The sequence below is a fragment of the Ceratotherium simum genome, chromosome 29 (genome assembly GCF_057802395.1).
Source record: "Ceratotherium simum simum isolate JZ-2026a chromosome 29, ASM5780239v1, whole genome shotgun sequence".
NCBI classification, from domain to species: Eukaryota; Metazoa; Chordata; class Mammalia; order Perissodactyla; family Rhinocerotidae; genus Ceratotherium; species Ceratotherium simum.
In genome coordinates, this window is record NC_141928.1 from 12,127,365 (window position 1) to 12,151,941 (window position 24,577).

Here is a 24,577-nt window from a genome sequence, read left to right on the forward strand (position 1 = left end):
GGGAAATGTGTCATACAATAATTAAATTTCTTTACTCTTTATAAAGGAACTTTAAAAATATTTGTGTTCTACGATTTTCTCCTTTATGTATAGGGATCTTATTTAAGCTCTTGAGAAAGCTGAGGAACTATCTTTATACCCAAATAAAACTGTTCAGAACCTATTATACATTTTGGGAAGAAATAACTTGTTTCATCAAGATGGTATCTAAAATTATTTTAGTTTAGTGTTTTAAATTTATATTCAATTAGTAAGTATTTTAGTACCTAGTATATACCAGGAATGAGCAATGCATAACACTTTGTCTTTGGCCTTTATTTACCTCAAGGTCCCTTAAAATAGAAGTGAAGATCTAGCCCTAGCTCCCCATGTGAGAACCTTTCAAATGTCATGTTCATCCATGATTTTGATGGGCTGAACTTTCTGAACTTGGTATTACAAACTGAGAACCATATGTACTTTTTGTTCTTTACCAAATTTAAAACTGAATATGCTTCTGGGTGCACTGTTCTCAGGCCATCGCTGATTTTGATACCCACCTCCCATTTCACTTCTGCTGCCTTTACTGCCTTAGGAGCCACTCAGTCTTTGGGAAGGACTATGTAAACAAGGAATTAAAATATAATGTGATAAATGCTGTTCGAAGAAATACGTATGTGTAAGGTTCTTTGGGGTCTTAGATTAGGCAGTGGCCATCTCTGGCTTGGAGTAACGGGGAAAGTGTTGCTGATGGTTTCCAGTTAAACTGGGTCTTACAAAATCAATGGGGTTTGCCTGGAGGAGAATGGGAGAAAAGCTCTCTAGGCAGGGAGAACTGGTGTACAAAGGCCCAAAGAAATGAAAGGTATATCAAGATGAAAGAATGATGAGAATTCTGATGCAAAGGCAGTAGCAAAATGTGATACCATAAAAGTTTTGGGGCTAGATTATGAAAGCCCTTGTGGGACATGCTCAAAATTTTGAATTTATCCCATAGCAAATAGAGTACCATCAGATGGTTTGGGGCAGGCGTTAGAAATATTGATGTTCATAGACCAAGGGTAAAGTGGCTTTTTGTACATGAAATTGCTATTTACACATGCTTAGGATTTTCTGGTTATTGTTAGAAGGAAGAGTAGCATCCTGATTTAGACTGGAATTTTCAAGCCTCTACTTTAGTCTTTTTTTTTTTAAACTAAACTTAATGAAATATGTTCCTGGGCCCTCGGTGGGGAGTTACTGTCCTTCTTTCCATGCGAGTTGGCATGTGGGCTTGTGTTTAAACATTAATTGTGTTAAATGAGAACCATCTTTCTTCTGCAATACTTTCTGACTTAATGACAGGAACAACCATTGCATCTTTTTTCATCTGCATTGTACTCATTTCTACTATAAACACCGAAAAGCTCAGTCTTCACGGAGAAAAAGAAGCTAGAAGTAATAAGAGTCTGGTTTTAGGAACTTTGGCTTCTCTGTCTAACTGTTCCAGTGTTTTTTAAACAACATATATAGTTCAGGAGAAAAATCAAAGGACTCTTTCCTTAGGCAGGTGCGGTGGCAGAAGCCCTTTTGGATTGTGTGTTAGCTGCTTTAGTTTAAAATAAGTGCATGGGGGATGGGGAAGGGAGTTGGGAAGGAAGGCTGTGGGGACAGCTCCCAGATTTTTACCTTGAAAGCAGGTGCTGCTGAAATATTCCAGAAACAGATGGAATCTCCTATTCTTGTTTTAAGCTCCTATTTATGGTTGTCTCGCCTGAGGGTACCCTGCTATACAAAAATGCACAGCCTGATGTTTGAGGGCAGTTTGGGCATCAAAGCTGGGGCCCTTCTGGGGGAAATCAGCCTTTCTTCCCAATGCCTTAAATGCCATTTGGGAAACCTGGATCTTTCATACTATTTAACAGAAAACTTCGCTCTGCTATCTGAGTGTTTCCATCTCTCTAGAGCTGTTTGATTATTTTTTAATTCCTCCTCTTAAAAGTACGATAGGTACAATGTTGTTTTCTGGATGGTCAGCTGGGAGAAGGCCCAATTGCTATGGCAGATAATAATTCCACCCATGTGGGTCCTGGCACATGGTCTGTCAGAAGCCGAACCCATGGGATGGGGCCTGTGGAGGCTCTGGTTAACTAGGCTGGGGGCCGTTTCTGAGATCCTCAGTATTTTGAAAGGCTTACATGGGGGGTGTGCTCATCAGAACATCACTTTGTGGGAGGTTACAACTTTTTTTCTTAATTAAAAAAAATGAAGTGGTTGGGGAATGGCACGTGTTTCATTGCCACACAGATGCCTTCATGCTTAGAAACATATAATCCTCTGGGGAGCCATAGCTCAACAATTGTACCAAGCAGTACAGTTTAAAGAAAATCACCTTTGAAAAGAAGAGAGGGAAATAAATAAAGCTACCCTTGCTCTCCTGGCAGCCTGCTGCTTGAAGGCTGGGAAGCTGGACGGTTGGAAAGACAGCTGTGTCTTCTGCACCGGCAGCCAGCCTCCAGGCTGTCTACTGTGGGAGGACGCTTCTTTTCTCCTCCTGGTCCTTTTCAAGGGAAACCAGCCTGGCTCAGCCTTTCCTCAAGCAACCTGAGCCTAGGGTTGTGGGTATGTACAACTCAAAGACTTTGGCTCAAAGAAATTTTTCATTTTGAGACTAAGTTGAACATTATAAGAGACATGGTATTTTCTTACCCTGTTTGGAAAACAGCACTTCCTTTTCTTAATGCTCATGAAGCTTGGTACAGGGAGCAAGTGGAACCACCCTAGGAACTCCAGGACTGCACTTTTGTTTTGTTTTTTTTTCCTCACACCTCGCTCATCTTGCTACCTCTAGCAACTGCTGCTGATGGCTAATGTTGTTAAACAGTTTTGTAGATGGATAGACTAAGTCAGGACAACTCACTACAGAGGATTTGGAAGAGAAGGGGGAAGAATTGGCATTTATCAGCATTTATTTAATATGCCAGGTGGCTTATATAATTCTCACTTGTTCTTATTGCAACCTATGAAGTTATCTCCATTGTAGAGATAAAAGGGTTGCGATTGAGAGAGATAAGGTGATTTGCCCAAGATCTCACCAGGAGTAGGTAAAGGAATTTGATTTGGAATCCAAAATCCAACCCAACGCTCATACTCTCAACTGCTTTGGGCTTATTTCCAGTAACTTTCTTTTGGCTCTGATTCAAAACTTCAAATTTTATTTTCTTGCCACCAAAGCAACTTTTAGAAGTTTCAAAAGTTTATTCATCTCTCCATATATATTTAGTTAAAAGAGCCATGATGGTTAGTTTGCAATCATACAGTGATCTCAGAGGTGAGCTTAAAGACCTCTTAGAAATAATACACTACAGCCCACCTTCATGTTATAAATGATGAAAATTCCCTGAAGAGGGAAGATTTTTGTCCCAAGTTCTTTAGCTGGCTAATAGCAGTCTTACAACCCCGATCCAGAATTTTGTCCAGGATATGGCAATGATTTTCCCAATTCAGGAGAATAAAACTCAAGGTTACCTGAACTAAGGTTTTTCAGGACTCAGTAAGCTCCAGTTAGCATCAAGGACTCACATTCCTTTTTGGCCAGTGTCGTTGCAATCTGTGTGAACAATCCAACCATATGATTATAGAGTAAAGAAGATGATCGTTTGTGTTTAAATCTGATGTAAGGTGTGTTTGAATGGAAAACCAGTAAAACTGAGCCTGCCTTCTGAAAGAAAGGGTCTTAAGAATTCCGTATGAAGGACCTTTTAGGGAGACAGATAAACATTCTACAGGAGAGGCCAGTTGGTGCTTTTTGGTTGAATTTGAGTGTAAACAATTTTTCTTGGACCTCCTTGCATGCAAACCACTTTCCTACAACAGCAACAACAAGCAGAAGGCATTTATTTGAGCCTTATCTTTGCTTTTCCCTGTGCAGGAGGTTGAAAGGAAAATAACTCAATATGGTTCACACCTAAAATTGCCATTGGGATCTAAGCTGCACTCTTATTTTAAGAGCAAGATACATTGGGGCCGGCCCAGTGGCTAGCGGTTAAGTGTGTGCACTCCTCTTCGGTGGCCTGAGGGTTCTCAGGCACAGATCCTGGGCGCGCACTGACGTACTGCTTGTCAAGCCATGCTGTGGCGGCGTCCCATATAAAGGAGAGGAAGATGGGCACAGATGTTAGCCCAGGGCCCGTCTTCCTCAGCAAAAAGAGTAAGATTGGCATCAGATGTTAGCTCAGGGCTGATCTTCCTCACAAAAAAAAAAAAAAAGAGCAAGATAGATTTGTGAATACAAAGAGGAGTCTGAATTGAGGTTGTCTGGCCCTTCTAGCGATCAGTTTTAGGAATAGTAGGAAGCCTATCATTTCTGCCTCATGGAGAGGCTCCGGAAGACTGAGGTGATAGTGTACCTCTTTACGTCATTTCAAACAGAAACAACATTATGCCATCTGAAGTTTGAAGATCCCACAATTCGGACAATCAGTTATGAGCCTCTTATTTTTAATGGTATCTTTTGAGATTATGAAGATATACTTCCTCATTAGAAAAATTTAGAAACTTCAGAGAAGTAAGAAAAGCAGTCTATCATCCAACGACTCCGATAATGACAAGGGGTATTTCCTTCCTTGAATTGGGATCATGCTGTAGGTATAGTTTTGTATCTAGCTTTCTCACTTATTATATTGGAAGCAACTTTACATATCATTAGATGTTGTTTCCCGAGAATGTTTTTGACTGTATAATTTATTTGTGTGAGATGGATTTATAAGGAAGAAGCTCTTAGTAATCTGAAAAAATATTTCTTGCTAAGACTTAGGTTCTTTTTAAAAAATGCATTTGTTATAGTGAATTTGTCATTCAGTTAATTACTTTGGGATTTTTGTTACAAAAAAACAAAAACGTAGCATAAAGGGAATACTTTTAAAGTTAGATAGCAATATAAATTTTAATTTTTGAATATATTACATTCTGAATGAAAACAATTTACACATATCTTAAAACTTTATGTGGAAACTTACAGGATTTTTAAATGTTGTAGATAAAATTAAATTCTGTATTGTAGTATGCAATGGAAATTGAATAGGTTTTTATTTCCTCTTCATGGGACATGAAACTACCAGTCATCTTCAGCAAAACCAAGGGCAATTGTTGTCCTTTAACTCAATTCACAAGTGTTAGACTGTCACTATGGAGGTTTTTAATCCCTTATCTATAATACAAAGCAATATTTATTACAAAATTAATTCTGAGAGACGTCATTTATGGTTTCTAATCCATTCTGTTTCAGATGCCTTTGAAGTAAAGTAGGTGGAGCTTTGTATGTGGGGTTAATTGTCCCATTGTTCATTTATTCAGTCTGGTATTTTAACTAGCTCTTTATGTGTATTAATGAGCCCAAAATGCAGCAAAAAATGCTTGGCTCTAAAAACTTGACATTTTTCAAAAACTTATTTAAAAGTGTGGTGGAAAAAGAAGTTGGGTGAAATTCAGTGTCCTGTAGTTTTTTGCCTGGGCTCTTAATGACTGGTTTCCTTTTTTTTTTTTAATTCTAGTCCCATAGGAAAACAAGAAGTCTTTGGTAGGATAAAAAAAAAAAAAAAAGCCACTGCAAACAAAGACAACTCCAAGCCAAAACGACTCTAAAGAAAGTATATTTGCTAGTGTCCAGTTTTCTGCTGAGCTAGGAGTTTTTACTGTCACCTCTGTAAAAAAATATTGTAATTTTGCTTACCAATTCTCTAGAAATTTTTAGTTTGTACTTTTTCTTTTTTTTTTTTTTGGTATATGAAAATATGCTAAATGTTGATCATCCTCATTAAGTAAAGATAACCATTGTTTCCTAACCACTGGAAACAATACTTGTTTTTATATCTTTTTTTCCCACTCTTTATTAAAATTCCCCAGAGATTATAATTTAGATCTTTTTATTTGAAGAGATAGTTGAACTTTCATGTAGTGGGACTCCCTGAACTTGTCCTTTTCTGAGACTCAGTACTTGTGTTATAAAGGAAAGAACATTGATGCTATATTTGAGGTTTTTGTCTTCATCTTAAAAATTGCATTTATAATAAAAAAAGTTTTCACTTATCCATCATTTATCTTTGTCTCAGTTACTTCAATGGTGAATTGAGGATAATACTAATTCAGAATATTGTTGTGAAGATTAAATAAAACAATGAGCATTTGATAAAGTTCTTTGTATATTATATCTACTATGTAAATCTTTAATTACAATCATGTGCCTTCCTTTTGGAAATTGTAAAATATAACCTGTAAATAGAAAAGTGCATTGAGTTTGTCTATATATATACACACACACACGAGTATATATATTTATATATACACACCTAAGTACACACAATTATATAGAAAATATCCATGTAATCACCACCTAAGTAAAAAAATCTCCAGCACCCCAGAATAAGTTGTTTCACCTATGTATGCATCCCTAAATAATATGGTATAGTTTGTCTGGCTTTGAACTTTGTATGAATTGAATTACACAGTTTGGAATTATTTTAAGTCTTATTCGTTTTGCTTAACTTTTGAGATGCATCCATGCTGTTGCTTATAGTTGTAGTTTGTTTTCTTTGCTATGTGGGGTTCCATATTGTATGACCATACTACAGTTTGCTCATGCATTCAGTTCTAGGTGGCCATTTGGGCTGTTTCCAATTCATGGCTTTTATGAACATTCTTGAATGGGTATCCTGGTGCACACAGGCACTAAATTCTTTGGTGTACAGTCATGGGTCACTTAATGATGGGGATACATTCTGGGAAATGCATCGTTAGGCAATTTTGTCGTTGTGCAAACACATACAGTATACTTACACAAACCTAGAAGATATAGCCTACTACACACCTAGGCTATATGGTGCTAATCTTATGGGACACCTGTCATATATGTGATCCATTGTTGACCGAAACGTCATTATGCAGCGCATGACTGTATAAACCTAAGTGTTGAATAGCTTGGATAGTTGAATATCATAGGATACGTATATCTTCAACTTTATTGGATAGTGCCAAATTGTTTCCTAAAGTGGCTATGCCATTTTACAGTTCTGCCAGCTGTGTGTGAGCATTCCCGTTGTCCCATACTACCACCACTTACTCCTTGCCTTTTAAAGGAGACATGCAGCATGCTCTTCTCCTTTCTCAAAGCCCATGAGATCTAGGTATTGTGCTTCTTTACTTCACCAAAGATTAATCTGGCCTCATTGTCTGAAGAGGCATTGCTGGAGAAACAGGCAGTCCCTGGGTTGTGAGAGGAAAGTTTATCATCCCTGAAAGGGTAAAATGAGCTACAAGATGGCGTGGCATAAAGAGCATGGTCAGAGCAGGGCTTGAATCCTAGTCCTGCTGGTGTGGAAGTGTGCTTTTGGGTGCTTCGTTTACTCTTTTTGAGCTTTAAATTTCTCATATCTACTTTTTTGGTGAGGATTACAGATAATATAGACAAAGGATCTTGGTAGGGTATTCATTGGCACCTTACAGCATTACACAGTGCAGGAGTTATTAATAGAAGGGTAGACCAATTGTAACATACATGTCATGGTCACAGATGTGATTTGGGTGGGCATGTACTTAATCAAGTCTACATGAGCCTGGTCACATCAACTTGAAGATGACACTTGGTCACCATGAGGTGGGCACTTACACACTGTTGGTCAGGGTGTAAAATGGTCCAGATGCCTGGAAAACAATTGGCAATATGTATTCAAAACCCTTCAAATTATTTCCAGTTTTGGGAATGTGTTCTAAGGAAAACTCAGAAATATATGTACAAATACATGTTTGAGGATGTTTATTGTAGCATATAGAATGAAAAATTAGAAACAATTTATGGAGGAGGATAGCTAAACTTAGATACCATGCAGCCATTAAAATTATGTTTTGGTGATTATTTATTGACATGGAAAACATCTAGGACATAATGTTATGCAAAAAAAGCAAGAGAAGAATTTTTATATATGATATGATCTCTATTTTGTAAAAAACTCACAGAAAAAAAAGGACTGGGCAATTAGATACCAAAGTATTAACAATGAGAATAGTTAGGTAATGGGATCATGGGTGTTTTTAATTTTCTTCTTTGTATGTCTTTAATGAAGTAATTCTTCTGGCAATTTTATCCTGTCAAGCTCAATCCAAATATTCCTTGCACCACAGTTTACATATTAAAAAATTTGGAAAAATTATAACTACCTTTATAGAGCACATGATTCCAAATATAGCATGCCACAAACGGTAGTGATTTAACTACTGAAATGATGACTACACTCTGGTGTGTGTTTGTCTCTCCCTAAGTGTGTGGAATGGACTTGAGCTCTGGAGTCAGACCTGTGTTCAAATTTTGATTCTACCATTTACTAACTATAGGAATGTAAGCAAGTCATGTCACTTTTCTGAGTCTCAGTTTCCTCATCTGTAAAATAGAAACTACTTCCCATGGTAGCTCTGAGGATTAAGTGAGATTTTTGGTGCTCAATCCAAAGTAGTTATTCCCATGTTGCCTTGCAAGATTTAAAAAGACCATCGGTTACAAAGCACACCATTGATAGAAAAACAGCTTGTCAGGGGGAAAAAAGGCTGTTAAATTTTCAGATTTAAATTTAAATCAGATTAAATTTAAAGGGTATTAAATTCTCATATTGATTCCAAGCAGCATCTTGATTTCAGAAACGTTAAAAGTGAATAAGAGTTCACCTTAGTTGAGATCTGTCCTGTAGATGATCACTGTTCTCCACGCACCTAGTTGACCTTTTAATTTTCTCAGAAATTTCTATCTTATTTGTGTAAAAGCACTAGAAACCTGTTCCCAATGCATGCCTCAAACCTGCTTTTTATGGCCTCAGGATCTCTGTCATAACCCGTTTTATGCTTTCACAAACGGAGGCCCTGGGGAGCTGTCTGCACTTTTCAGTGTGATCCAGCTGAATTCCTCCCCTTCCCCACTCGAGCCCTTTGATTTGCCAGGTTTTGTTCATCTACCCCAAGGATGGACTGAGATTGCTGAGCACGGCCTCTCTTGTGGTGCAAAGTGAGAATTGTTTTTAATTGAGCAGAAACATGTGGAAGGATCAGGAATATCTCAAGGGATTACAGAAAAATTCCAAATTTGTACTACTTACAGCTTGTGTTTAGAACAGGGTCTGCTGGGAATAAATGTTAGTTAGTGTGGCCTGTGACCTTAAAAACTGTTGACATGGACTTCAGCCAGAAACTAGCCACAGACCTCCTTTGTTAAACTCATTCATAGCTCCTTGAAAACTCTAGTCAGTGAAAGTTGCCAGCTCCAATCTAAGCATAGCCCCCCCCCTTTTTTTTTTTCCCATGCTTTGGAAACAGAGGACGCCCCTTAACCAGCAAGCCTTCTTTAATAGGACTACATGGCCTTAAACGCAATTGGAATTGACAACTTCCTGGCTTGGGTTTGCCAACTGGCAGGCCTGTGAGGCCGAGGGGACAAACAGCGTTGGGCCGCTGTGCACTTGTGTTTGTGTATGTGCAGAGGAGACTGAACTCCAGAGCACTGTGATACCCCTTCACTCTAGAAGCAACACTCTGGCCTGAATTGGCTACATCTTCCAAGTATTCTGACTGGAATAGACAATTCAGAATTATCTCTCAATATAAGGAAAAGAGAAAATAACTGCCCTTTCTTTTTGATGCTGATGATCCTGTCCTTTCCCTTCTCCCCTCAAAACCCTTGATTTAATCTTCTTTTCATCGGTGTTGTGTTGCTCAAATATAGAATAAGAACTTGCAACTCAGATTGAGGACTTACTGGTTTTTTTGGATGGTACTTAGCACCCACCCACCCTGGAGCTTTACTTAATAAATTTTAGTTTCTCAAGCTGAAGGGGCAGTCAAGATATTCTCTTCATTTTACTTACTAAGGAAACTGAGGGGGTTAAGCAGTTTCTTCTTCCCTGCTCTCGAGCAAAAGGAATCATAAGAAAAGGCCTTAAATGGTTTGCTGCCTCTGCAAACCAGCATAGTAATTGAGACTAGAAACTAATATTTTCCCTAGTTCTTGTCTTTAATCCAAAGACTACATTATCTGAATTTAAAGACAGGGAGGCAAACAGAATATTTTGAAAAAGTGAATAAGTTAATCAGACTGAAAAGAAGCAGTTATTCTTCTCACCAAGTTTATTTATTTGGATACTGTAACATGATGATGGTGAGTAGCAAAGCTATCTTAGTTGTCGATTGTCATCCTGAAATAAACAATCATATCAGTCCACATCTCTTTCTGCTTAACCGCTTGTTAAATTGTGGTTGTTGGAGTATAATATTTATTTCCAGTTGAAATGCCGTTGAAATTGTTATTTTTAACATAAATACTCTGGCAGACCTATCACTTCTCAAAGCTGCTGAGGTTTGGCATGATTTCAGCCAGGCATGTGTGAGGAGAAAAAAGGAATGTCACATTGGCCTAGGAATCAATGGCACATTGGCCTAGGAGTATGGAAACTTTGAAAAGAAAAAATTATATAATTTCCTAGAGACTTTACAAGAATTTAGATGTAATAAAGAGAGAACACGTAAGAGTACCTCATCTGTACTAGGTGCTCCATAAGTACTTGTTGAATGAATAAAACTGGTGAAGGAGCTTATTTTCCAATCTCAATATTTGCCTGTTCACACACACACACACAATTTCCCTTGCTCAACACCCTTCCCTTAGAGCATTTATTCCTTCCACAGGAAGTAGATGATGTCTTCATGTTTAATTACCTAAAGTTCTAAAGTAAAGCTTTTAGATTTAGTCACAACGAAATTCAAATTGTGACTTATTAGCCATGTGACAAATCAAATCACTTGACTTTTCTGATCCTCATTTCCCACATCTATAAAATAAAGATAATGAGACCTACTTTGTAAAATTGTTAACATATAGGTAAAAAAGTTATATAAAACACCTAATTTAGAAGTTAGCAACATAGAATTCTTTTTTTCAGAAAGGAACTTATTATTTTCATCATATGCTTCTCTCCTACTCTCTATCAAAGGGAATCATAAGAAAAGATCTCAAATAATTCGCTGCCTCTACAACTCTCCCTGATCATTCAGGGAGTGTAGTTATTCTGTAGACCAGCTGAGAGTGAGTGAAAGTGTCCCAAACTCTAAATAGAAAATCTTTAGTAGCCTATGGAAATTGTTTAATGGTTGTTTTCTGTGCCTATGCACTATACTAAGAGTAGATCAGATTGTTAGAAAATATATTTAGATATATAAATAGGTGATTAAGAAAGTCAGATTCTATTTTTGTGTGCTTTTTGACAACTAAGAAGGTTAGTAATCTCACAACATTAAGCGGTAGAGAGAATTATAGAGAATTCTTTGAACTTGTGTTGAGTTCCCTTTTGCACAGGATTTCACTATAAGTGCTCCCATTCTTAAACACACTTAAAGGTTGTTTTATAAGAATTAATTCTAAAACTCTCCCCCATTTGGGCTGATGAATCTGTTGCGTTTCATAACTTCTGTATTTCTTATGTGAGTCTGACCCTTGGTGTTTTGTGTGAATAGCAAATTATATGAAGCCCTTTTTCTGTCTCCTACATGCCAGGGGATTAAGAATGTGCTCTGGACAAGGTGGAGGAGGGTGAAGAACTCTGGTGTGTAGAGGAGGGAAGATTATTTGTTAGATTTTATTTTACTAGAATATTTTCCCCTAAGAGTTCACAAGATGAGAGTATGTCATCTTTTTTCTAAGGATTTTCCCCCTAATGCTACCTCATTTTCTAAACTTTCATTAATAGCTCTTTGCAGCTGAAGCAAATATTTTAGATCTTTCTTGTACTCTCCTCTAGCTGGGAGTGTCTTTCACACATCAAAGGCAGATATGAGCCTCTCATTAAAAGATAGTATGAGTTCATCATCTCAGAAGAGTGGGACCTGAAAACCTGAGATAACTTTCAGCTACAAGTCGTATCTAAGCAGGACTGAGATTTTTCTGTGGGTTACCACATTTCTTTTCTCAATTTGTCACTCCCGGGTGCTTTAAAGTCTGGCTTTCTCCCTTAGTTTTCTTATATCTGAAGATTATTCTTATTAAGAATAGGAAGTTAGTTGTAGAGCTTAGGAAAGATAAATGCTTTCAAATTTATTTTTAATAAGAAAATAAGGAATCCTGAAGCTTAGGAAGAAAGCCAGAGTTTGCTAGTTATTTTCTCCCCCTCCTCTCCTACACAGGTTTTGTGCTAGGCTTTCTTACTCCCTCACTGCACTGCCTGCTCCAGTGTCTAGAAGGTATTTATATGAAACTACTTAAGTCAGCCCTGAAAACTCCACAAATCCTCCTTTTCCTACCTTTTGCTAATGAAAAGCAACACTGAAATCAGAGCAGTTGAACAGATTTCTTGAGAGTATGGAGGACAACTGGTTATGTCCTTCAGATTTTATTTTTGAAAACATTTCTAGATTGGTAGAAGGCTGGAATGTTATATTGTGACTGAAAGCCATACTAAATATTTTTAGCTTCTTTTATATGTATCTGTGCATAAGCATACACGTGAACATATTATAGCAAAATATTGCAGATTCCGTCTTTTGAGTAGTAGCTACAGCAAATCCTGATGAAGTCTTTTCCATAGTATTTACTTTCCTTACTTTGGTCAATTTCAAGCTCTATGTTAGTATTTTCTATCCAAAGGTGAAGGTTGTCCCCAGATAAATATTAGGATGGCCTGCCAGCCAAATCCCAGGCAACCCAGTGAATTACTCTCTTTGATAGTAGAAAAGTCTAGTTCAAGTTGCTCTGAATGGCATTTAACTATAAAACAATAGCTTTAACAAAAGTTGCTGGTGTCCTTCAAATGGTTTCTGTACCAGTGGCCAATTCTTTTGGCACTTTAGGATATGAGTCTTGTTTCATTAATAATTCGGAGTGCAAGTCTTCGGAGCATTACATAGCCAATGAATGGTGAGGGGGGAAGAGAAAAGTACATGTACTGAAAATGCATGAAGTAAAAAATGAAAAGCAAGCAAGCAAACAAAACAACATCATCCCCCACCCCCACAACGCGTGTGCGCACACACACACACACACACACACACGCATGCACAAACCCAGAAGCTGTTGACTTGGCAGTTTTTCATTTTTTATGGCTCTAGGGACAGGTTTAAATTGGTAAAAAATTTTTTATTCTCTTGTGCTGTGTTGAACAGGAAAGGCGGTGTTTGATGTAATCTGGCCCAGATGTCAGCAATGTGCAGCTTTGTGATGATTGTTTATCTTCAGGTTTTTACTTTGTGAAAGGAGAATCAGCAAACAATTGTTTAGGGTTGTAAGTTATATTTAGTGACTGTTTCTGAGATCCTGTGTATGTAACAAACAAACATATAGATAGGTTTAAATATGTTTTAAATTTAATTTCATTTTAGCTATTAATCTTAAAATCCTCTTTAACAAATACTGGTTATGAGTCTCCTGATAAATGTTAATATGTTCAGCGCTTTATATTCTGGATATTGTTCCTCTTATTTCAATTTTTTGTTCTTCTAGGAAGTTTTCTCAGCTAAAACGGTTAAACTAGTGGGCTCTTTTAAATGATCTTTGAAAGAATTTTCTCATGTAAATTTTCCAGAAGGATATTTGTATTTTTTGGTTACATAATAGCTTAGAATGTAAATGTTCAATAACCAAATGGCAGTCCATTTACTTACTTGGAATTCATGTGTATTTGTTTTAAGAGAGTTGTTTTTAAAATGTTTTCAAGGATGGGAGTTGCTTATGATTTATACCAATCCATTGTTTGCCCCCTTTGAAGTGCTCCCGATGGCTGCTAAGTCCCCTGAAGAGAAGGGAGTTTGAAATTTTTTCTTGGAAGTGGAAGAGGGGACATCCTATTGTCACATAATACTATTTTAAAGATCAAGGGATGCACATGAAAATCTTTGCCTCTATTATGTGTTTTCCAAGCACAACTAGATTTTCTTAGTTAATTTAGTTCAAACTACTCAGTTATATAGTGAGCTGCCCTTTCAGGACTGAGTTCAGTTCAAGGTTAAATTAAAAACTTTTAAAATGTTTTCCATATTAGATGCCAGCAGTAATTCTAACCTATTATAATAATAATTCTAACCCAGGCAGGATTAACTGCTATACTCCCTTAGCTCACTTCATTGGCTTTAATGTAATTTTTTTTATCTTAAAAATGCTGAATCAATTACATTGACCTTATAGCATCGGTAGTTAATCAGTTAAGGCAGTCTTCACTGGCAGCAGTGTGGTATATAGGAAAGATTCGTTTTAGGATCTGGGTTCAAGTTCTATATGTACTTCTAATAGGCCAGGTGACATTTGGGCAAGCGGCCTGACCTGCATCAACCTCATCTGTAAACTGAGGGAGTTGGACTAGGTAGTTGTCAATGTCCCTTACAACTCAAATATTCTGTTTTTATTTTTTTTATTCAAATCATTTTATTAAATTCCAGTGAGCTCATTAGGGCTTTATTGCTATAATTCATGTTTCTTGGATGATTCTTTCCTTATTCCCATGAACGTATTTGAGATGCATGATCAGAGGGATTATAGAAGTTTTAGTACAGGCTTGCTAATGCATGGCAGTATTTAAAAAATTTTTTAATTGCATTTGATTATTAGCATTTTTGTCACTTTAAATATGGAACATTAAATATGAGAGCTCATCCATTCTCTAAAGTAGGTGGGGACAGTGGCTCTACACTGTTGTCTTTTCCCTAAGAGCTCTCTCTGGGGAAACTAAGACAGAGGGTGAGGGACTTTTTTCCTTGCAACATCCTAGCATGACCTAGGCTGGAACCCTAATACAGTAAAAGAAGAGCCCCTGGATTAGGAGAGGAAAGGCCTTTAATCTAGAGCCCTCTCAGAGACTCATGGACTGTGTGACTTTGGGTAAGACGCTGGATTTTTCTCCCTCCATAAAATGGAAATGATAATATTAGCCCTTCCAAGCTCACAGTATAGCTCTTATAGGTCATGTGTTCTCAAATACTTACTGAAGACCTTCTTTTCATTTATTTGTGCCTTAGTCTCAATAAAGACAAAATTGCCATTGGTGTGTATAATTATAAGGAATGTTACTGCTCATCAGAACTCCATGTCAGGCTATGAGTACATTTGTAGAGAAGGTACAGTCTAACTGTCTTCAGTGATTTTTCTAAAAGGTAGATATTGTTTTGAGAATTCAGAATTGGTTAACAATAAAAACTTCTTAAAAGGAAATGTATCTCAACACTTATAATTTTGAAAGGATGATTTCTGGAAGCTCAGGCATACTGAGTGCTATGTATGCAGTGAGGGTGATGTGAGGCAATCATGAAGCTGGCTTCTTGGGGAATTTAAAAATCACTGGAGCATCGTAAAATTTCTAGACGTGAGCACTGTGATATAGAGGAAAGAGCAAGAGCTTTGGAGTTGAGCTAGGATTGTGTTTGCTTCCGGCTTCTCCTTTGCCAGCATATGATCTTCGTTAAGTCAACTAAACTCTTGAAACTAGGTGTTGTTTATCTCTGAAATTCAGATATAAGGACCTACCTCAAAGTGGTGTTGTGTGAGACAGTGTTTGCAAATCAGCAGAGAGCCTGATAAATAGTAGAGACTCTACGAATGGTAACTACTCATTCCTCCCTGGATGAATAGGTTTAGAGCATCTAGAAATGGTCATAGTAGAAATTGGAGTATTTTAATTTTCATCAACTCGTTAATATTGGGGAGGTCACTGAGCCTTTAGATGGGTGTGTCCTGTGATTTGTCCCTTGATTCTCCTGGGAGAAAAAAGCCCAGAATATAAACTCAGAAGATGCAAGTCCCAGCTCTTGTTTTTCCAGCTACGTCTCCGCGAGCGTATCCTAACTTTTCTGGACTTCTTTCCCCCATCTGTATAATGAGGACAGTAATAAGTCTTTCAAAGGATTGTTATGAGGATTAAATAATAACATATGACACTCCTTAGTAGTGATGGATCCCTATACAAGTTTTACCTGGTGACCAACTCGAAATCTAATATGGCTTTTTTTTTTTTTAATTTTCCGAAGCATGTTTCCAAGCCCTCTCTTGGGATGTGTTAATGTAAGAGAGTGAGACAGTTATTTGCCATAGTAGAAGCCCATCATGTTTAGGGAACTGAGTACATTCACATATATTATCTCATTTAGTCTTCACAACAGCCCTGCAAAGGAAAAATTATCTTCATTTTATGGAAAAGGAAAGAGAGTCTTGGAGAATAGTTATTAACTAATAAGTTAATATTAGTTATTATCTAATATTGTCAGTATTTGAACCTAGCTCTGTCTGACTCTAAAAATCCATATTTCTGCCAGTCTTTTGTGCTGCCCCCATCCCGTACTTTCTGCTTTATCTGACTTAGGTTAAGGAAACATTTATTGAGTGTCTGTAGGTGCTGAGTACTCCAGTGCAGGCGCTAAGGATGCAGTGATATACAAGACACATACATTCCCCATCTTCACATGGCTCAGGATCTGAAGGTAGACACATAATTAAACAATCAGTTGTAATATTGAACCCTGCTAAGGACAGTACAGGATATTTGACAGCTATGCAAATGGTTAGTCATCTATGTATTTTAAACAAACAGTTTCCTCTGAATACTTGACTTCTGTTGGTTTCAGTTATCACATTGTACTCTTAAAGTACTTTTGGTTTTTGGGTGAATGTAACATCCACTATTTTCAACCTAAAAAAAAACTTGCTAAAATATGCATAAAAATTTAATAACAGGGGCCGGCCCGGTGGTGTAGTGGTTAAGTTCGTGTGCTCCACTTCTGCAGCCTGGGGTTCGCAGGTTCAGATCCCAGGCATGGACCTACGCACTGCTTATCAAGCCATGCTGTGGCAGGCATCTCACATATAAAGTAGAGGAAGATGGGCACGGATGTTAGCCTAGAGCCAATCTTCCTCAGCAAAAAGAGGATTGACAACAGATGTTAGCTCAGGGCTAATCTTCCTCACCAAAAAAAAAAAAAATTTAATTACAACTCATATTTATTAAATGCTTACTGTTTGTTGAGTGCCTTCCATGCATCTTGCATTTAATCCTCGTAATAACCTTATGAGAGTGCACTTTGGTCCTCATTGTACAGATGAAGAAACTGAGGCTTAGAGAGATTAAGTAGCTCGTCTAAAATGATACAACTAAAAAGTGGCAGGATTCTTCTGATTCCAGATCCTGCATTCCAAAACAAATTCAATCAAATAAGTGTATTAGAAAAGTTTAAATCTATTTCTTTTTCCAAATTTAGAGATACTATAAGTTTTTAATTCTATTTTTTAATTTTTAGTTTATATACAATAAAATTCATTCTTTGTAATTAAGTTTTATGAGTTTTGACAAATGCATAGTCATGTAGCTACTACCGCAATCAAGATACAAACAGTTCCATGACTCCCTCCAAATTCCCTTGTGCTGCCCCTTTGTAATCAAACCCTCCTCCTATTCTCAACTCCTGACAATGATCTTTTCTCCATCCTTAGAGTTCTGCTTTTTCTAAAGTGTCATAAAAATGTAATCATATGATGTGTATCTTTTGAGGACTGGCTTCTTTCACATAGCAAAATGAATTTGAGAGTCATCAGTTGTGTCTATCAGTGACTCATTCCTTTTTGTTGTTGAGTAGGTATTCCATTGTATGGATGTCACCACAGTTTGTTTATCCATTCACCATTGAAGGACATTTGGGTTGTTTCCAGTTTTCGCGATTATGGGTAAAGTTGTTGTGAACATTTGTATACAGATTTTTCCGTGAACACAAGTTTTTGTTTCTTTTGGGTAAATATGTAGGAGTGGGATTGCTGGGTCATATGCTAAGATTATGTTCAACTGTACAAGAATCTGCCAAACTGTTTCGCAAGGTGGCTGTATCATTTTGCATTTCTGCCAGCAATGTATGTGAGTTTCAGTTGCTCTGCATCTTCATCAGCATTTGCTATTGTCACTATTGTCTTATTTTAACTATTTTGTTAGGTGTTAGTGGGGTCTATTATGGTTTTAATTTGCACTTCCCTAATGACTAGTGATTTTGAGCATCTATTCATGTGCTTATTTACCATCTGTGTATCATCTTTGGTAAAGTGTTCAAATCTTTTGCTCATTTAACAAATTGGTTTGTTAGTTTCCTTATTGTTGAGTTTTAAGAATTCTTTAAGTATTCTTGATACAAATCTTTTGTCAGATATGTGATTTGCAAGTATTTTCTTCCAGTCTGTGGCTTGTTCTATTCATTCTCTTAACAGTGGTTTTTTACAGATCAAAAGGTTTTAATTTTGATAAAGTCTAACACGTCAATCTTTTCTTTTATGGATCATGCTTTTGGTATCATATCCAGGAACTCCGAGTCATATCTAGGAACTCTTTGCCTAACTCAAGGCCACAAAGATTTTCTCCTCTGTTTTCTTTTGGAAGTTTTATAGTTTTATATTTGACCTTTAGGTTTGTGATCTTTTTTTTTTAAGGAAGATTGGCCCTGAGGTAACATCTGTTGCCAATCTTCCTCTTTTTTATTTTTTTTTCCCTTTTTTCTCCCCAAAGCCCTAGTAGATAGTTGTATGTCATACTTGTACATCCATCTAGTTGCTCTATGTGCGATGGTGCCTCAGCATGGCTGGATGAGCGGTGCATAGGTCCGCGCCCAGGATCTGAACCGGCGAACCCCAAGCTGCCGAAGCGGAGCACACGAACTCAACCTCTATGCCACCGGGCCAGCCCCTGTGATCCATTTTGAGTTAGTTTTTTTAAAGTTGTGAGATATAGGTTGAGATTTTTTCTTTGCATATGGACATCTAGTTTTTTCAGCACAATTTGTTGAAAAGTCCGTCTTTTCTCTGTTGAATTACCTCTGCACTTTTGTCAAAAATTGAGTATATTTTTGTGGGTCTGTTTCCAGACTCTATCCTATTCCATTGGTCTCTGTGTCCATCAATACTATAGTGTCTTGATTTCTGTAGCTTTTTAGTGAGTCTTGAGATCAAACAGCACGAGTCTTCCAGCTGTGTTCTTCTTTTTCACAATTGTCTTTGCTATTCTAGTTCCTTTGCCTTACTCCATAAATGTTGCTCTTCTGTTTCCTTGGCTTTTGATATCTACAGAAAATTCTGCTGGGATTTGGATTAATATTGGGTTGAATGTTATAAATTCAGTTTGGGGAAAGTTGACATTTTAATAATATTTAAGTCTTTCAATCCATGAACACAGTACTTCTCTCCATCTATTAGGACTTCTTTAATTTCTTTCTTCATGTTTTGTGGTTTTCAGCATACAATACCCACACATATTTTGTTAGATTTATGCCTAAATGTTTCTCTCCTGGTTTTTGGGGGTGCTAGTGTAAAATGGTACAGTTAACAAATTAAATACTAATTTTTCATTTCTTTCAGTCTAACTTATAATTTTTGTTTTCTGAAGGTATTTTCCTATCATTTAATGTCTTTAGCAAGTAAAAGATTGTTTTTTGATGTTTGTTCTCCTTTGAATCTTCATCTGTTTGTGATCTCATGGCCCTTGCACCATTTTATAATTATGGTGTCAAAGCAGACAACTTCAAAGGATACATCTGGGAGGATCTGAAAAGTTCTCTTTTCAGTACAGGTGGATTAGTTTTGAGACAGAATCCATGTTTCCTTCTTTCAACGGGTGTCATAGGCATTTTAGAATTTCTTTTGTTTTGCTTTTCATGTGAGAATACAATTCAACTTCTTTTACTTCAGAAAATCTAGTTTAAAGTATGGATACTAACTTTTAGCTTGATAAAAACAAGGCTCTGTAGTAGACCCTCTGGAAAAAGAGGACGTTTTCTGGGTTTTAACTCTTAGATGACTAAACAAGAAAACAGTTTCGGGAAAAATAACATCAGTTGTTACCCTCATTATATTTCCTTCAGTGGTTCTGTGCTGTCTCCTGTTCTCGTTTTATTGGTGTATACCATACACACTTGCTGTGCAGCCAGATAGAAGGTATCACGCCTAATATTTTTAACATTCATTATCCTGTCTAGTTCTTGTGACAACTGTGTAAATTACAGATGACAACACTGAGCTTCAGAGTGATAGTGACCTGACCAAGGTTCGACAACTGTTCGAAGGGTATGATTTGAGCACAGGCCCTCGACCACCAGAGTCCCTGGTTTTTCCCACTCTGCTCTCTAAGAGAGTCTTCTCTAATTTTATTACCTCAGGGGGCTAAATTTTTTGAGTGATGAGAATCCTTTGAAAATCTGAACGCTCCAGGAGTTATCTCCAAAAAAATGTTTTTGGATGTCCTTATAAAGTTTTACAGACATTAAGGGTTTTCGCAGAACCCCTTCTATGGTCTCTGGATCCTAGTTTAAGATCCATCTCTTTATGGACTAATTTTTTTTCCTGTTATCAAGAAACACCCAAGTACTGTATTTTCTCCTTTGACACTTGGACACCAATTCACTACCTATCATGGATGCTTGCAAATGGGCAACTAGGAAAAGCCTGAGGCCCTTCCTTCTACTCTCTTCGTTCATTCTTTTCATTCTTGCATGCTCAGTGCTGGGGATTCAGCTGTGAATAATGCCCTATCCCTGTCCTCAAGGGCTTCATGGTCTAGTGCATTTCAGAAACAGTCATGCTTGGAATGGCTAAAGTTCGTTCAAATGATGTAGAGAAGCAACATGGAGTACTGGAAGAATCTGGATTCACAGTCAGACTTGGATTAAATCTCAGGCAAGTTATTATTGAATGATCCTAGGCTTTTGTGTAAAGAGAATAGTGATGATAACACCTACCTTACGTCATTTCTAAATGAGAGCTTTTCTTGGTAAAAATGACTTTTTCCAGAAATTTAATACACATAAAGTCTTCAGAAGAATGCCTGTTGCAGACTAAGCCCTTAATAAAGTTTAGTCATTATTAGCAATTAAAACTTTATATTCAACAAATATTGGAGGGTGAGTCAATACTGTGAGTCAGGCCCTGTTAATGGAGACGGACATACAAAGAAATGTCATAGCGCAACATGAACTTTGATACTTAAGGTCTGTATTTGCTAATATCTAGAAAGATTTTACTGAAAGTGGGCTTAAATAGTGAGTAGAAATTATATTTGGCTGTGCAGTTTTTCTTACTTGCTAAAAGGTGTGCTTGTTTCTTTTGTCGTTTGCTGTTTACCTGTTAGAGTCCAGTTTATAAGTGACCACAGAGGTACTGCCTCAGGAAGAAAACTGCCTTGAGATTTCCATGGCATAATTTGTGACAGGATTAAGTTATGCCACCTTTGAAGTAAGTCACAGCCCGAGAGCACAAGAAGTTGTTTACAAAGGAGCCCATCGATTCTCCTTCTTTCTCTGGAAGCATCCGAGCAGTGAGCCTCGCACAGTCTGTTTGGCACAGTGGCTGATGTCAGCTGGCCTGGGGCCCTCCTGCTGCTGGGCAGAGAGAGGATGCGCCAGAGCTCCGCTTGTAGCTGAGCAGAGCCCGCCTGTAGATCTGCTTGTGGTTAACTGAGGCCGTGCAACTGTGGACCACAGCCTGCTAGTTTAGTTGCAGTATCTTTTCCTTAATATTTTCCATCTGGCCACCAATGACCTATAAAGACAGACACAAACCGGGGTTTGAATTATGGGGAGTGTGATGCTAAAATGCTTCCAAAACACACTCTAGAACCCGTAGTCGTGGGCAGCTGCCTTTGCCGACTGATGAGGAGGAGACTTTTCTCAAGTTGGTTTGCAAAGCATTCAGTCACATCAAAGACCTGAGCCATTTAGCTTTTAAGTCTTAAAAGGCTTTATAAATTCTGTCTCTGAATGTCGCTGAATTTTAGCATTTAACTCACAATTATGCTACTAATATTGAAACTTTTTGAGCAAAAATATAATGAGGGTCATGAGCGAGTTTCATATACAACTTCTAAATTTTCTTGCTATATCTGAACCTTTAACAATTAGTGAGGCTTGGGGCTTAATTGGTGTCATTGCATTCTGAGTGGTATTACACTGCAGGGGTGCTTTACTTTGACTTAGAACTTACCGAAACTGAGATTTCAAAAATGAGTAAGAGTTGCCTTTGAATTTCTCTTTGCTGAGAATTTTCCTGAAGATGCATTTGTTAATGGCTTTTGAGCCAGATTGAAGTGGTATACAATAAAGTGAATTTCATGTTTTTGTGTCATTAGAAGTTAATTTAGCATATTAGTCAAAATTAGACTGCAAGTTCAGATTTTGACAATTTTGTATCAGTTATCAAAGCACTTGGGGATAATTTGTATTTTTTACAGCTTGATTCTTTTAGGGATTGCTAATCATCTTAGTCTTTTTATTCTTAGAATATCCTTTAGGCTAAGAAAGGTGAGTTGCTCCTCCCTTTTTTAGAGGACAGAAGTGCGCTCAGAGAGGTTATGATCCTACTTGTGTGGCACAGCCTTGAAGAAAAGGCTGGGAAGGCCTGGCCAGGCGTTTTGGTGCTCAGACCTCAAGTCCATGCTGCCACCTCCTGTCTGCATCCTAGCTTTCATTTTAAGTCAGCCGGGCTTTTCTTCTGAAGTTTGCTCAATGAATATTTTTGCAGTTTTATGCTCCTCTGTCTTCTCCTTCTTTCTCCCCCTCCTCCCTCTCACTCCAGGTGGTTAACTCTCAGTGCCAAAGTTGAAGACAGATTTGGCCTGGAGCCAGTGTTGAGAATGCAGTGTTTATTTTTCAGTACTACTAAAGGATGAAATTCATACTCAAGTCTCATTAGGAGAGTTTAGGTATGTGTGATTTTAGAAGTTGATTGGATGTTCCACATGTGCGATCTCCCGATCCTCCCTCTCTGACGAGTGGTGCTTGTTTTATAGTGTGGCTCTTGATTTCCAACTCGAGGGGTTAGGATGAGAAATGCAGGTTAATTAGCGAAACCCAACTGACTTTAAAAATGGAAGTGAGCTCCAACTGCTTAGACTACAAAGGTTAGACTAGTTCAGTGCCTTTGAGAGGAAGGAAGGAGGGAAGGAGGGAGGGAGGGAGGGAGGGAAGGAGGGAAGGAAGGAGGAAAGGAAAGAAGGAAAATTAGGACTCTTTTTTCTTTAACAACCTGGGCAGCAACCAAAGATTAAACTGGAATAGTATAGTTATATATAGTTACTAGTATGTTATACTTATAGATACTGTAGGTAATTATAGTCCATTCATTCGTTCAATAAGCATTGGTTCTGTGGACATTTACTGCTTTCTCCTGTGAACCAGGCAATGCAGAGATGAGGTGTTCTTGTGGGAGAAGATGGTAAAGCTAACAATTTTAATGTCATGAGTGTCATGAGCAAAGCCCTGGGGGATATGTGAAGTCCGGAAGTGAGATGAGACTTAAAAGGCAAGTGAGAGTATTTCCCAGGTAGGTGGGGAATTGGGGTGGGAACAGGGATTGGAAAGAGCGTTATAGGCAGATCGAATAGCACAGGCAGAGGCCCAGAGCCAGGGGAGCATGGGGCTGCTGCAGAGTGGCAAGTCATTCATTGTGCCTGGAGCAGAGTGGCTCTGTGGGGGAGGACTGGAGAGCAAGGACCTCACATGCCATGTGTGGCTTTTGGACTTGAACCTGAATCTTAAGGGAGTGACATAATCAGATTTGTGTGTTAAAGAATCATTTTGGCTTGAAGACTTATAATCTAAGAGTTCTGGTTTTTTTAACTTAAGTTCCTGGCATTTTGCCTTTTAAATGCTCCTGGGGAGTTTGTTGAATGAATGAATGAATACCATTTGTTTTGGGCAAAGGTGGCTGACTTAGTCTTTTGATTCCATTTTGCTTAAATTAGTATTGTCTGTCTTCCCAAATGTACACTCAGAAACAGCAGGACTGAGGCAGCCCACACATATACTGGGTGGCAGCAGGAAGCCAATCTTAGATTTTAAAACTTGCCATAGATAAGCAAGAGTCAGTTGTAAATAATCATGGACCAAACCATTAAAAAAAAATGATTAAGTTAACTCTGCCAAGATTAGTCTGAAAAGAGTTTGAATGTATTTTAAATAGCCCTGATAGAAAAGCGAACATTTGTCTGTACTAGTTTCTGGGCCTGGTAAAAAGACTATATTTTGGTGAATGAAAGAATCGGAGAAGTAGTTCTTCTGATCTTTTGCTAGACTGTGCTGGGTCCTCCACTTTGATTACATTTGAAGTTGGAGGCCCATTAATGAGAACACTTTAGCTGGTCTCAGACCAATCTTTCTTCCTCCTCTTTTTACCTTTATTCATTTGGGGCCCCCCTTTGGCCCCTCAGCATGCACAGACCTTCCCCTATTAAAGAATAAGAGCATTTTCTCTTAGAGCTCAGGCCATCTGAGACAGCTGCCTCTTCTACCCCTGTCCCCCACCCCCAACACCTCTTGTTTTCTTCAAGACTTAGCTGAGGGTTGGGGTGAAGAAAACTTTTTTTCCTCTCTTGCCAATCCATTATACCTGCTCTCAGGGACTTTTCCCTGTTTGAATACGTGGTGATTTTGAGCTACATTCTGATGTAGAAAGTACGCTTTTTAAAGAAAAGTTCACAAATTTAATTGATGATCATGGCATGGAGGGAACACAGTAATTGAGTATATTGTCCATTTTCAGGATGGAAATTAAATTAGAGCCAGCCTTTAATTAAGAGCTGCGATAGTTACTGAGGCA

General features: G+C 37.8%; 1 protein-coding gene across 8 annotated transcripts in view; it reads left to right on the forward strand.

Annotated features, from left to right (window-relative positions):
• The window catches only part of DENND1A (DENN domain containing 1A), a 504,435-nt gene that overhangs the window by 154,995 nt on the left and 324,863 nt on the right, over positions 1-24,577 (forward strand). The window lies entirely within an intron of this gene.